This window comes from Talpa occidentalis, unplaced genomic scaffold (assembly GCF_014898055.3).
Source record: "Talpa occidentalis isolate TD23 unplaced genomic scaffold, MPIMG_talOcc4v2.1 talOcc4.9, whole genome shotgun sequence".
In the NCBI taxonomy this organism is placed as follows: Eukaryota; Metazoa; Chordata; class Mammalia; order Eulipotyphla; family Talpidae; genus Talpa; species Talpa occidentalis.
In genome coordinates, this window is record NW_023605305.1 from 75146323 (window position 1) to 75162409 (window position 16087).

The following is a 16087-nucleotide window of genomic DNA, read 5'->3' on the forward strand; positions in this document are numbered from 1 at the left end:
CATTTCAAGACTGAATCTGGAAGAAATAAAAAATTTGAACAGATCCTTACAAGCAAGGAATGAAAACAAATCAAAAGTCTCCAAAAAACAAAAGCTCAGGACCAGATGGATTCACTAGTGGGTTCAACCAAACTTTCAAAGAAGAATTAATATCTATCCACCTCACACTCTTTAAAAAAAATTCAAAGGAGGGAAAACTCCCCAACATCTATTATGAAGAAACATTATACTAATTCAAAAACCAAAGGACATCACAAAAGAAAGAACCTTAGACCAATATCTGTGATAAACAAAAATTCAAATATCCTTAACAAACTACTAGCAAAACAATTTCAACAATACATTAAAAGAATCAAATACCATTATCAAATGGCATTTACTCCAGGAATACAAGGATGGTTCAATGTCTGGAAATCAATTCACATGATACATCACATCAACAAAAAGGATAAAAATCATATAATCATCTCAGTACTGCAGAACAGACAATACTGAATTTGGACAAGAGTCGATGTCAATTTATGATATTAAAAAATCCTCAACAAAATGGCTATAAAAAGAATATATACCTCAACATAATAAATGTCAATTATGATAAAACTGCAGCCAACATCATACTCAAAGTTGAAAAAGTGAAACCTTTTCCTCTAAATCAGGAATAAGAGAAGGATGTGTACTCTCACCACTGTCATTCAACATAGTACTCTAAGACCTAGTCAGAGCAATTAGACAAGAAAGGGGAACAAAGGCATCCAAATGGGAATGCAAGAAGCAAAACTATCACTATTTGCAGATGCTGGTAATACATAGAAAATCTCAAAGACTCAGGTAAAAAAAATTAGAAATAATAAATTAATAAAATACAGTGGAAAAATAAAAAATTAATATTAAAAGTCAGTTTTGTTTCTATATAAAAATAACAAGCTAGGAGAAATGGAAATCAGGAAAACAATTTCATTTAATCAAAAAAATATTAAATGCCTAGGAGAAATTTTTACAAAGGAGATGAAAGACCTGTACACAGAAAACTAAAATAAGATATTGAAAGAAATAGATGAATGCACAAAAAACAAAAACAAAAAATTCCTTGCTTATAGACTGGAAGAATTAACATCATTAAATGGATATATTATGTAAAGAATAGAGATTAAACACAACCCTTATCATAATCCCATGACATTCTTCAGAGAAGTCAAAGAAAAATTCTAAAAATGTATTTGGAAGCACAAAAGACCCCAACAGCCAAAACAAACAGAAAAAAAGAACAAAAATAGAGTAACACAATCACTGACTTTAAAAATACAAAATGGGGGCTCCCCGGTGGCACAGCGGGTTGAGCACAGCGCTGTGAAGCTGTCCCCAGCCTCCTCAGCACCAGTTAGATTCCTGCCAGGCCAGGGAGATTCCCACATGGCACCACAGACCTCTCCTGTCTCACCTGCTGCTCCCCTCAGCAGTGTATTTTGGTCCTTCTGCCTGATCTGCTCCCTGTTCTGTCTCTGGTGGATTCTCTCACCTTCCTGTGCCTTTGGCCTGTACCCCAGTGCTTGCATAAATAAATAAATCTTAAAAAAAAAAAAAGTTTAAGCTTTTAAAAAAAAATGATAGTAACCAAAAGCACCATAGTTTTGGAATTAAAACACAAACATGGATCAATGGAACAGAAATGAAAACCCAGAAATAAACCCACATATATAAGAAACTAGCTTATGACAATGAAGCCATGAGCATACAAAGAGCAAAATTTCTTCAAGAACAGAGTTGGGAACTGGACAGCCACATGCAAAAGAATGAAGCTATCTAACACCATACATAGAAACAAACTCAAAATGAATGAAAGACTTGAATTTATAACCCAGAACAGTAAAATACATGAAAGAAAACATAGGTGATATATTCTTAATATCAACCTCAGAGGGGCTACTACAATGGCAAGGGAAACTGAAACAAACACAAATAGGAAGATCTCAACCTAAAAAACTCCTGCACAGAGAAAGAAAATATGCTCCCCACAAAAAGGAAGCCTACCAAACAGGAGAAAATGTTTGCATATCATACTTTTGACAAGAGGTTAATATTCAAAATATATAAATACACAAAGGAGATATAATAACAACCCAATACAAGAATGTATAGAGACTCTGAACAGACACTTCTCCAAAGAGACATACAAGATGACCAATAAGCACATGAAGATATGGTCATCATTGTTATTATTAGGAAAATGAAAATCAAAACAAGAATGAGAAATCATCTACAACCCTAAAAATAGCATTTACTCAAAAGAAAAGAAACAACATAAAGAGGAAAAGATGAGGGGGAAAGGGAATGCTTTAATACTGCTGGTGAAATGTAATTAGTGCCTCAATTATGGCAAGTGCTAGCCAAAATATGAAAAGAATAAATTTCCCATCAACAAATGATCAGATAAAGAAGTTGCGTTAACATGTACACAAGAGAATACTACTCAGCTATATAAAAGATGAAATCCTGCCATTATCAATAACTTAGATGTACCTTAGAGGGTATTGTGCTTAGTGAAATAAGTCAGATGCAGAAAGACAAAGACCCTATGATTTTGTTCATATGTGGTTCTTAAAAAAACAAGACAAATGAGTGAACTAAATAAAACAAATACAAACTTTCAGACTATAAGACCAAATTAGTGGTTACCAGAAGGGAAGGGAAAAGGAGAATGAGTAACTCAGGTAAAAGGTCAATTGTATGGTGGATAGAATTAGAATTTTAGTGAATGAATATTATTTATAATGAATATAATGTACTATATCAGATGTTTTTTATTCCAGTATAATGATAATATCCATTTTCCCTAAAATAAAATAATTTTAATATCGGTATGTAAATAGGGAAATTATTGCTATTATCTGGAAGAACCAATGTATCATAATGGAAGGATAGGTATCCTTAAAAGTGGAAGAAATGGGGCCTCCCCTGGAGGTGCAGCAATTGAGCGCTGGGCTGCGAAGCTGCCCGCAGCCTCTGCAGCGCTGGTTCAATCCCTGGCCTCCGGCGAGGGTCCCACATGGCGCGCAGATCTCTTCTGCAGCGCCCGCTGCTCCCCTCAGCAGTGTATTTCGTCAGTCTGCCTGTTCTGTTCCCCACTCTGTCTCTGGTGAATTCTCTCACCCTCCAGCACTTCTGACTGTACCCAGTGCTTGTATAAATAAATAAATAAATCTTTAAAAAAAAAAAAGTGGAAGAAATGGCAGAACATGAGGTCAGAGAGATTTAATGTGAGGATCAACCATGGCCGGCATTGAAGATGGAGCCAAGGAGACACAGGCACTACCAGAAGGAGGGAAAGAAATAAAGGATTCTTCCCTGGAGCCTCCAGAAAGGAATGCAGTTCTTTCAACATCTTAACATTCAGTCACTGAGACACTGGTCTGACTTGTAACCTCCAGAAAGGACAAAAAATACATGATGTATTAACCCACTGTATGTTGTCTTTAACACAAAAGCAAGAGAAAACTAAAACAAAAATAAAGCAAATTTCATCCTTTAAAAAAAATCTATATGTTACTGCAAAAAAAAAAAAATCCATTCTCCCAAATTTTTGTTTTCTTCGGCCAAAACAGAGATGATTTTCTCCCTGGTGTGAATCTCAGCTCTACTCTCCATTACTGGTGAACAAACCCTATCTCAAGGGAGAAAATAGAATCTGAAGGCTGATATCTAAAAGGAATTCTGCAAAATGGGACCCATGTGAAATTCCAGGGACAAGAAGTAAATCATGGCATGGGGTGTGGGGGTCACACACCGTACACAGTGAGCTGGAAAAGTTGGGACATTTCTCCGCCTCCTGGTAACATGGCTTGAGCCCAGTACCGTCCACTGTCCTCAGAGGTCAGGTTCTCAATCCTCAGGGACGTCATGTTGGGCACATGGACCCTCTGCCCATACTTGTCCCAGAGGTTGCACCAGGTTGGAGCATCTTCTGCCCCACGATGGACTTCAAGCATGATGACGTAGGCTGACTGAGGAAAAAACCCCACAAGATCTTCTCCAGCTCAGCTCCTGGGTTCGTGTTCATGTGAAACCAGATAGCACCTCCTTGAGTCCCCTTCACAGGATTGTTGGCTTCAGAACCTTTCACTCCAGAACCGTGTGCTTCAGAACTCTTGGCTCCAGGGCTGCAGATGCCTAGGGCATTGGAAACGGGAACTGAGAATGTTTTACTTTCACGAAAAACTGATAATCATAGTACCCTTATTTTTAATGAAATTCACGCATATTCTCCCTTGATTATTGGAAGTCACCTAAGACAAAAAATAAGATGCAATTCTGAGATCAGTTGCCAGTTGTAGTGGAGGATAACCTTGAACATGTAAACTTAAGTTCCCTTGCCTGCCTTATCATGATGATTTAAATTAAATGAGAATATGGAGAAGAGCGCCAACCACATGGCACATTCCAAGAGCATAACTGTAGAAGGTACTTATAAGAGTCCATAAAGTTCCCTCGCCTCATGTTCTACCCCTTGTTGATTCCTCCCTGGTGACTCCTTCTAAGGAATAGAACACAGTAAGTTCACTTAGTAAGGTCACTTAGTGATTAACAAGACTGTGAATCAGTCTCCTCACACTCTCTGCTTTACACTCTCCTGTTCATGCTGAAAATGGCCTGCCCGTGCCCTGTGGAGATGCCCTGTGGAACTGAAGGCAGCCTGCAGTCAACAGCCATGGAGAGGCTGGGCCCCCCCAGTCCAACAGCCACAGGAGCTGCATCCTGCCAGCAAGCACAGCAGTAGATGGAAGCAGATCCTCCCACTTGAAAGGCAACCCCTTGATTTCAGCTGGAGAGATCCTGAACCAGAGGACCAACTGAACCACCCCTAATTCTGATCCACAGAAACCATAATACATGAAAATGGAGTTGTTTAAGGCACTACATTTTGGTGTGACCAGTCACATAACAATAGAGGCTAATATAATAATGAAGGTTCTCTCCTTCCTACTCCTCTGGGTATGCAGTAGTCAGGATGGGTGAGGCTGTGCTGCTGAAACAAACTATACAGTCCCTCAGGGTCTCAGAAAGGTGAGGTCATATCCCACACAATGTGTCCATAGAGGATCCTGGATCCTCTATGGCAGGGGCTCCCACGTTGTAGCTACTCCCCATAGAGCCCACAGCATCCTCATGGCCTATCAGTTCCACTTCAGGCATTGCTTTTATTTATTCTTAACATTATACTTTCAATGTTTGTGCTTAAACTTTTGACCTTCAAGCAATATACTGAGATGTCACACTAGATGACCTAGTGCATCAGTGTAATATCAAAAGCTTGACGTTAGAGTCAGCAAGTCCAGGTCTCTATTTTCAGGCTCTGTGAGTACAGGCAATTATTTAACCTGATGCCTTCAGCTGTCTCACCCGTGAAATGGAAATAATAGCACTGCTGACCTCAGAATTAGCGTGGAGATTTAAAACAAGAAAAACTCCTGCTCAGTGTTCCATAACTACTGCAGACATGGGCGCTGCTCTCATTGTGATGATGATCTGACCCGGCATTCCTGGATCAGAACCAGAATGCCAGGTCCAGGGGAGAGCCGTTTTTCTCCACCAGCTGCCCCCCTCAGGTGTCTCCTCCCGGGTACAGGGGGCATGGGCCATAGAGAGTCAAAAACCCCAACCCCATAGGTGGCTTAGGGAGTCAAAGTCCTGCCAGGGTTTTCTATTCCAAAGCCTAAGATGGAAAGGAAATGTGTGGCTGTGCAGGGACAGGTGGGTTCCTCTGCACTGTCACCCCAGGCCAACAAGCACAGGAGCACAGCTGTGTTGATGAGATAGTAAGAAATATGGAGGCTGTATGTTATACCATTTGGGCCGAAAATTTTCATATTAGTCATTATACTTGGTGTGGGTCTTTTCATCTTTCTTTAATGGTTTATTTTATAATTATGAAACTGTTACGTTCATCAAAAAAAAACTATATGGATTGGAGATTATGCAAGTCTAAGGTCTACAGGCACCTCCTCCCTAGGTAAGCACTGCTGCTGACGTGTCCCCGCCAGGCCTTCATGGTGTTCCTGCAGCACCTGAATCCTGTCAATACAGGACACGCCCTGGTCAATTCACAGCAGCGTTCCCAGTGGCCCACGCGTGCGTGTGACTCTTCCTCTGAACAGACTTCAGCATCCTACTGCTCCCCTCATCAATAAATGGGCAAAATATAAAAGTATTCTTAAAGATCTACAAAACTTAGCATAGTCTGTGTTAATCTAATGTTGAAATATCTAATCATATGTGCAACAAACGACACTAAACATTTCATCAAACAGCTCTGTGTGCCAAGGTGGTAAGGGAGGCTGCGCATGTGGACGAGCTGAGACAGCGTTTCCATCTCCAATGCGGACAATAATCCCGACCAATAATCACCATTAATTCTGTATTCTATCTACTTCCTGTCACCACCACCAGCATTGGTAAAAGGGGATCAGCACAGGGGAACAAAGAGAAAGAAATAATTATCTGCTAAACAGACAGGACTGAAGCGCTGTGGTCACAGCCAGTCCTTGTGCATCTACCCGTCACAGCGGGAGCTGCTCCCCCGGTGCTTTGCAGCCCAAGTCCCCAGTGGGGGAAGGAGAGATGTCTTCAGCAGGGGTCTCAGGACACTGTTCCATGAGAAACCCTTGGGAGCAGAGACAGGAAAACAGGCCAGGCTAGACGGCAAAGGGGGGCTTGAAGAGGAGGCTCCTCCCTCCTAGGAAGCCTGAGGAGGTGACTAGGGATGGCCGGGTCTGCCCTCGGCGGTGTCCCACACGGGCTCCCCAGTGTCCATCCCATCAGGACACAGGGACAGGACAGGCAGGAAGAAGAGACAGAGCAGAGGCATGAAGTAGCCCCAGGAGGGTCCTGTCAGGTGGAGGCACAGAACCCCAGAATGTCACAGCTGGAGGGGGACCCAGGGGACCCACCCAGCCCCGCCTTTCACAGAGGAGGAGGCACCCCAGTGGTGAGCCTGTCCTGGGTGCACAGGGCAGAGCAGCCTGGACCAGCTTCCTCTCTCAGCCCAGCCTCTCCCCTGCAAGGGCTGCCCCTCAGCTCCCCCTCCCCTGCCCCCAGGGCTCCTTCTCCAGCACAGTGTCTGACCCCCAGGAGCTGAGCACACCTGATATCACCCTTCAGGGCCCCCCTCCTGGGAAAGGGGTGCAGGACTCAGTGGGGTGAGCAGAGCAGAGACTCCTGACAGCTGAGGCCAAACAGCAGCCCCGCCAGACGGCCCCTTCCCGTAACAGGGACCAGGGAGAGAGGGGCTCAGCCTCAGGTGCAGGGAGGGTCCCCAGAACTGGATGGGGAGAAGCAGCTGTGAGGAAATGGAGGAGACAGAGAGAGAAGGAGCTGCAGGGCTCTGTGTCCTCCAGAAGGGGACTCCTCAGGAGATAATGCTTGCGGGAACACCAGGAAGGCCTGGCGGGGACACGTCAGCAGCAGTGGTACCTAGGGAGGAGGCGCCTGTAGACCTTAGACTTGCATCAATCTCCAATCCATATAATATTTTTTGATGAACATGGCAGTTTCATAATTATAAAGTAACCCTTGGCACCTTAATGTTGCCTCACACTCACTCCTCCCTCATAATCTTCTAGGCAACCCAGGGCCTGTGGAGAAAATTATATTCAATTCAATATATTTCCCATGTTAAATAAAATTGAAGAAGAAGAAAGTCTACATTTTAGTCTTGTTCAACATTCCTAGTTAAAAAGGATATGATGTTTTGTAAAAGATCATTCAAGAGCTCATTCAAAAGTGAATGCAAGAGTCTTGTTCACAACTGCCTCTTACACGTTAAATTTTTTTATAATTCCCTACAAATTTATATTTTATGTATATATATATATATATATATAATTCCCTACAAATTTAATACCCCAACCAGGTATTAAAACAAAATATTTAATAATCAAAGATGTTAAATCATTCACCAGAAATCATCATCCATTAGATCTTATTATTTTCTCCTTAACTTTTATTTAATTTCATTATGTATATAAACATCATCTCCAGTAAATTCATAAATGTGACATCTAACCTTGACCAGAAATTTTCCACCTCCTTTTTTGCTCCACCCACCCCCCCGATATCCTCCTTCTTTTCTCCTCCCCAAGTTTACCCCGTTGCCCCCGTTTAACAGTCTCCTTCCTTGCCACATTTTCTCCATTCTGTTTCAATATGTGGCTATAAGAACACCCTTAAATTTTTAGCACTGTTGTTCCTTTTAAACGTTAGAATTTCTGGGCCTCCCCGTTGGCACAGGCAGTTGAGCACCGCACTGTGAAGCTATCCGCAGCCACTGCAGCACAGGTTCAATCCAGGCCCTCCAGCGAGGGTCCCACATGGCGCAGCAGACCTCTCCTGCCTCGCCTGCTGCTCCCCCAGCAGTGTATTTCATCAGTCTGCCTGTTCTGTTCCCCACTCTGCCTCTGGTGAATCCTCTCACCCTCCCACGCATCTGACCTGTACCCCAGTTATTGTATAAATAATAAATCTTTTAAAAAAATACAAGTTAGAATTTCTATACTTGCACAATCCATGACGTGACCTTCTGGGAATTGAAATCGCACCCACACAACTAGGCCCTGCTTTTAGCCTCCACAACACGATACTTCACAATTTTTTTTATCATCCCAAAATGTCAGGATTTCCCTAAATAGTTGTTTTCAATTTGTAGTCTGAGCCTAACAGTATATTCCCATAAAATGGGGAGGTTCCACTTTCTTAGGCTGCTGAAGGGGATGTAATCTGGTCCAACCACTATGGAAACCTGTGTGGAGGACACTCAAATTACTAAAAATGGAGCTACCATATGACCCAGCAATTCCACTCCTATGGATACACACAAAGGACACAAAAACACTAATTTGGAAGGGAACGTGCCCCCCGTGTTTATTGAAGCACTAGTTACAATAGCTAAGCTATGGAAACAACCCAAAATGCCCAAAAATAGATGAGTGGATCAAGAAGATGTGGTACATATACACAATGGAATACTACTCAGCAATCAAAAAAGATAAGCTCATGCCATTCACAGCAGCATGGATTGAGCTGGAAGGGATTATGCTCAGTAAAATAAGTCAGAAGGAAATGGATGTTTTCCACGTATAGGAAGAATATAGGGGAACCAAACAAAGGGTCAGGAAAAGATAAAACTTGCAGGCAAACTAGGTCTGCGGCACACACCAGGGGAAGGGGAGGAGTCAAATAGGAGAGGGAAGAGCACAGGGGACTATGGTGATGATTCACAGGTGCTGTGGTGGTGGGAGAATTGTGGGGACTACACCTAAGGGGAGAAATCAAGTATTGTACAAAATGAACACCAATGAAAGAACGTTAAAAAGTTTTTAAAACGAAAGAAAGCAATAAGCTATTTTAAAAAATCTCCAAAGCTGCCAACAAAAAAGGGGAGGGGTGAGCTTCCAGGTTCCCTGTCACACGCAAGGAGGATGTTGCTGAGCAGAGAGAGCGACTGAGAGGGAGAAGACCTGGGGGAGGCACGTGGAGCAGAAAGACATGTTTGGACCTTTTCTGGAGACTTAGGAGACACAGAGACATGGGTGAGAGACCCATGGGAGGCTGACAATGGCAGCCTTTATCTTGACTCGTATTTTGAGTTTGGCTATTTTCCTTTCAGACTTGCCTGATCCTTCTAGCCCTTTCCTAAGTTCCCCACCAGATGGTGCCTTGGGCTTGTGGCAGGCTTTTGGGCTTCAGTGACCCTGCTTTGGGCCAACGTTGTCAGGCTGGACATTTACCCACGGGAGCTGGATAACCTTGGGTGTTGCATGGGGAAACTATTTCAACTATATTCTTTCTCTATTTAACTATATTCTTCTCTCTATTGACACTAATTGTATTAAAGGTCTTACACTCTAGATATGCTTGTCTTTATGTGACAGATGGCAGAACCCATTTAGAGCGTGCAGGTTTGGGGTCCTGGGGTGCTCCTCAGTCTGCCTGCTCACATGAGGTAATGAGAGATTCGATCAACGACGGATAAAGGGCCCCCCCTAGAAGATTTCATTTACCACAAGACAATACTCTTAACTTTTATGAATGCAAACACCAATGTGGAACATAGACTTCACAACAATTTTAAGCGAAACCTGACACTTCAAAGACCCTGTCCTTGTGATAATCTATTGGTGTTGATCCCAAAGCCAGGTGGGAGCTCACTGTCCTCTCCTTATAGAAGAGCAGCCCAAGACCCCAGACCAGCATTGCTTCCTCCTGCTCAGACCCAGGGTTCCAGGTTGGCCCCTTCCCACATGACAGCCGCACAGGCTCCCAGGTCCCCTCTGAGTCCCAGGCAGGGGTGTCCTTTTCCAGCCCCCACCCCCAGGAACAATCTTCTTTGCCTCATCCCCTCCCTGGTGGCTCCAGGCCCCCTGCCTCCCTGCTATCTCAGCGAGGCAGCCTCACGTCCTGATGACTGTTCAGGGAACAGTCCCTGAACACAGCCCAGGCTGCCCCCGCACAGGGCCCAGCCCGCCCACAGCCAAAATGCCATCTCGTCCTTTCCATTTATTCACACTGGTATCTAAACCAGATGTGCTCATTTGCTAAAACAAAACAGACTGTTTTGTCTTTTTTCACCAAAGACATCAGACACCCAACATCAGAGAGAAATAACAGCTGCCCCTGCCCCTCCCCCCCTTCCCAGGGCCCCAGGCCACTCACTGAGGAGGAGGCTGGCGAGTCCCAGGGCCCGGGAGACCAGACAGAGGTGGGGGTTTCCAGGGCAGGGCCCCATCCCAGGCTGCCTATCCATCTGTTCAGCTGCAGAGGAAACATCTAGAAAGCAAAGAAAAAAAGCAAAAGAAAACATTCACTCAGATGAGCCTCCCTAATCTCTTCTCCACCCCAGGGCGGGGCTAAAATGTTAGTTCTGGGATGGCAGCTCAGCTTCTCCATAAGCCATTCAGATCCTTCCTGTTACCCCAGCACAAACAGCAGGACTTCAATAAATAATTGTAGAATAAATGTATAAACAACCCACACCCCATATGACATGTCTGCCACTGAGTTGGAGCGGCCCCTCCACATGTCAAACCAGCTTGGTGATCATACATCCCTGCCCTCTCCACTTCCCCTGGGTTCCCAGGCAGCCCTGCCACCTATGCCAGCCCGCGTCAGGCACAGCAGCCACGTTCATAGAAAGGCTTGTCTTTGCCCCTCTTGGTGGCTGTCCTCTGCTCTTAGGTCATTAAATAAGTCAGATTTCCTTATTGACGTTCCATAAATTTCCACTGTCGGTTACCTAATTAAGCGGCTAACTGATTAAGCAGCACAATAACAAAGCACCCACTTCAAACTGTCACTGACCTGTTGCTTGTATTTATGTGGCTCCTCAGCAGCCCTAGGGCTGGTTCTCCTCCCTACACACAAGGTGAAGCCAAACCCCCACAAAGGCTGCCTCACACCCAGCACTTCCCTTTGAGCCTCTGCCAGCCCTACTCCTGCCCTCACGGTGGGGGTTGGAAGGGCATAGAGGCCTGCACAGCCCTCCTGCCCAGGGCCCAGCTGCTTCAGCCATACCCCTCCTGAGGGCCAGGGACAAGCTCCCCTCAGTGGACACCCCACTATATCTGAGATCTCTCAGCTCCCACCCCTGGGGAGCAGTGCCTCTCCCTGACCTTGCAGGGCATCTGTAGCTGCCCACTGGGGTCCCCCTTTCTGCCAGGAAGAGCATCACCAGGCTGGGTCTGCAGGACAGGCCCCACCAACTGCACTCATGGGGGTCAAGAGCAGCACAGCAAACCCACTTATGATGAGACCCCAAGTCTTAGAGGGGCTGTGAGGCCTGAAAAGTTCACACAGCAAGTCACGGGCAGTGTGTGCCTCCCAACAACAAACTCTGGACAATCTCACATGCATCACACCCTCCCCTGTGGCTCAAACAAGTCACCTCAGGCCAGCCTTGTCTACCTCATCACTGGCCTGCAGTATCTCAGATGAGAGAATATTCCACACTGGCCTGACTCCCCCAAACCCACCCAGCAGTGGGGACCTTCCCTCAGTGGGCATCCAGGAGCCCTGAGGTCAGAACTTCTTGCACAGTCAGAACCCGGCAGGTCCTCCCCTGCTCACTCCTGTGATGGGAGCAAGTGTCATGTGTCCCCTACTGTGTCCTCACACCCCTGTGAGCACCCGTGGGACACTGTTCACCTGGGAAACCATTTGCTGAAGGGGGTGGGGAGGGGAGCTAACGAGAGGGACACACAGTGTGGCTGCAGGTCAGGGACTCTGGGGGGGCAGGTAACAGGCACTCACATACTGGCAGAACAGCAGGGGCTTTTACAGCCCACACACCTAACCTCATTTCATCATCACTGTCAGCAGTGCTGAGACACAGCACACATGTAAGTACACACACACACACTCACACACACACACACAAGCACACAAACACCCTGCAGAGCCTCTTGAGAGTTCACTATACACACTGCCTGGAGCCAGGGGTGTTGGGGGGGAAGGCCCCCCTGGACCTACAGCAGCACAAAGTGTGTGTCTGGAATGGCAGATGGGAGAAGAATGCGGGGCTCCATGAGATGGGGCATCAGGACTGACGCCTGAAGAGGGGACCAGGAACATGCACCCTCCTGGGAGTTCACAGAAGCTTCTGGGGCTTGGTGGGAGGTCACAGCTATCTACCTGAATTCCAAAGGACAGGGCACCCCAGTGAGAACTGGGTTATATGGAGCACGTTTATTGAGTATCTATTCACTGCCAGGACTTTACAGATGTTATTTCAGTACATCTACGATATAGATGAATTAAGTCTTCAAAACCACATACAATGTCAGCACTACACGCACCGCATGAGGCAGCATCCTGAAAGCCCAAAGAGATGAAATAACTTGCCCAAGGTCACATCTGAGGTACATGGCAAGAGACCCCAAGCCGTCACATCAGCCCAAACTTGCACTTGCCAGGGGACAAAGGAGGGTGTAGAATCTGAGACTCACATCAGGGCTGTGACAGCCCCAGGGAGGGAGCTGGTCTGTTCCCTGATGTGGGAGGAAACTAGCTCTGGGGGAGGGGCCAGTGCTCAGGTAAAGGAGGGTAGGGGGCCCTAGTCTGAGGGATGTCTGTCCCTGACCCTCTGCCTGGGAGAGAGGCCCCACAGCCCAGCTGGCTGGTTCCACAGGAGCAGGACAGCCAGATGCACTGGAGGTGGGCAGCCAGGAGCAGAGGCAGCCTGGCCCTCCCTGTCCTGCCCTCTCCTCCTGGCTGCCTCTAACTCCCAGCTGCCTTCTGCTTCATCTAGTCACTGTTAGAACCCTCCCGAGTATTCCTCCTTCAGCCATGGTGTCCTCAGCTCTGTGACTTCTGGGTGGAACTTCCTTGTTGATGTTCCTGCTCTGATCATCTGCTCTTCTTCCCAATTCTGTGACCTCTTCATGATCATTAGTTTGATCATATAGAGAAATTACATATTTCCACCCTTTTAAGTTTCTTTCTGGTTTTTTGCCTTGAAACATATCTCTCATTTTGCTTTTAATTTCACTCTGTGTTAATTCTTTTAGTTGAACAGCTCTCTCTTCCAGTCTGGAAGAATGAGTCTTACATTGGCAATAAACCCTGCTTTTTAACCTCATCCTACCTCTTGGCTGCATCCGGAATCTTTGTGATTATATAAGTGGCTTGGATTTTTTTTTTTCTAGATAGGTCCCAGTTGTGAGAGTCCAGAGAACTTGCTAACTGTTGCAGATCCTCAGAGCCCAGAAACACAATCCCCCAGTGGGTGACAGTGGTGTGGGGGTGGGTGGCTTGCCCTCCTCATTAGTACATTACAGGGATATCGCGAGTCCCTCCATCAGCAGCATGTGGGGAGATCTCAGAAATGGCACCCACAAGCACCTCCATCCCACAGAGATTCCCCACAGTTTCCTGCCCCTCAGTAACTCTTCAAGATTAGCAAATGGATCCCTTTTGCATGTGGCCTGGGTCCTTTCTAAACTGCTGCCTCTAGGGTGTGAGTTTGCTAAGGTCCCTAAGAGTGGAGTTTCCATAGTTAATTCCTGTGGTTCTCCTCAGAGCACACTCTGTTTTTTCAAAGACTTTTAGGGAGACTGTTTCTCTGGCGCAGGTCCCAAGTGTTGGGATGTGGGTTTCAAATCCTTGTTCTTCAGGGAAAAAACTTGTATTTATGATATCCCTCCTGATTTGGGGTGCCAGGGATAGAGGAGGAGGGGTTCATGGCAAGATTGCCTTCTGCCTCTCTACCATTGTCAGAGGGAATTTCTCCATGTTTACCTACAGATTTGTTGTATCTTTAGAAGTGAGTTCAGGGCCTCCTTGGTGGCATAGGGGTTAAGTCTCAGCTCTATCATTGCTGCAGCCTGAGTTCAATCCCTGGCCAGGCTGCTGACCCACAGGGCACAGCAAACCTCTCCTGTCTCACCCTGCTGCTCCCCTCAGCAGTGTATTTCAGTAGATCTGCCTGTTCTGCCCCACTCTGTCTCTGGTGAATCCTCTCACCCCTCCCCAAACCTCTGGCCAACACCCCAGCTCTTATATGCATAAATAAATAAGAATAAATCTTTAGAAGTGAGTTCAGTGTCTGTCTACTTGCCATTTTGAACCACCTCCCCACTTTGAAGTTTATTGAAGCTTGTTTTATGGTCTGACATACTGATATTTTTATAGAATGTCCGTGCGCATTTGACAAGAATGTGAAAACTGATGAAGAGCAAGCCGGTCAATAGATAGTGGAGTGTTCAACAGTGTCTGTAGGTCTCATTGTTTTATTCTTCTCTATTCTCTTCCAATTTAATGAATTTTTCTAAACTCGCTATCCATTACTAAAGCTGGTGTGCTAAAGTCTCCAATGACTATTGTTGAATTCTGTGTTTTGTACTCTACTCCACATTTTTACTCACATATCTGGAGGCCCTTTTTATATGCTCATGTATATTTGCAGTTGAAGTTGCTATATCTTTTTGATAAGTAAATTATGTTGTCATTACAAATTTTTTTTTCTCTAGTGACAATTTTTGTCCTAACTTTTGTCTGATATTTGTATTGTCACTCCTATTCTTTTGCTTTATAGTTCACATGGCATATCCTTTTCCATCTTTTGTTTCAGTCTATTAGTGTCTAAAGTGCATCCTAACAGCACATACACAGATCATGTTTAATGCCTCATGACTTTTATTTGCAATATTTAATCCATTTATATTAATGTAATTATTTTTAATAATTTACTTATATATTATATAATTTATATTAATTATTTTGTTTATATTTCCATATTTATCTATATGTATTACATATTTATGTTATATATTTTATATATATTTTATATATTATATTTTATATATTCATTATGCATATTTATATAAATTTATTTATATATATTTTACATCATTGTTCATTTTTGTACAATGTTTACTTTCTTTTCTCAGATGCAGTCACCACAGAATTCCCACCACCAGTTCACCCGTGCACCATCACCACAGTCCCTTGTGCTTTTCCCTCCTTCGTTTTGATCTCTCTCCCTCCCTCCCCTGCAAAATGTCTCTGATTTATAGTTGTCTGTTTATTTTGTTTTGTTTTGTTATATTTTTTATTGTTATTATTTTTTCCTAATACCTTATTTGGTTCCCCTATATTCCTCTTAGAAGTGAAACCATCCGATATTTTTTTTTTGCTTCTGATTTATTTCACTGAGCATAATCCCTTCTAGCTCCATCTATGTTGCTGCAAATGGCACGCATCTTATCTTTTTTTGATTGCTGAATAGTATTCCATTGTATATCTATATCACATCTTGATCCAGTAGTCTATTTTTGGGCATTTGGGTTGTTTCCAAGTCTTATCTATTATAAATAGTGCTGCAATAAAATAGGGGAAAAGTGATTCTTTTGGGTTAATGTTTTTGTGTCCTTTGGGTAGATACCCAGTAGTGGAATTGCTGGGTCATATTGTAGCTCCATTTTTCTATTTGATTCCATTGGTCTATGTGTCTTTTTCATTCCAGTAGCACATTGTTTTTAGTTATTATGGCTTTGTAGTATAGTTTGAAGTCTGGGCATGTGATACCTCATTCTCCTTTGTTTTT

General features: G+C 44.4%; 1 long non-coding RNA gene across 2 annotated transcripts; it reads right to left on the bottom strand.

The window, feature by feature from the left end:
• Positions 1–4010: 4010 nt before the first annotated feature.
• On the bottom strand, positions 4011–11998 carry LOC129145109 (uncharacterized). Of its 2 annotated transcripts, none has more exons than XR_008550189.1 (3): positions 11950–11998; positions 10702–10815; positions 4011–4164 (listed from the first exon to the last, which is right to left on the bottom strand). It is a non-coding gene; the product is annotated as an uncharacterized LOC129145109 (long non-coding RNA). The 2 variants fall into 2 exon arrangements; XR_008550188.1 differs by lacking the exon at positions 11950–11998 and adding an exon at positions 11347–11414.
• Positions 11999–16087: the final 4089 nt, after the last annotated feature.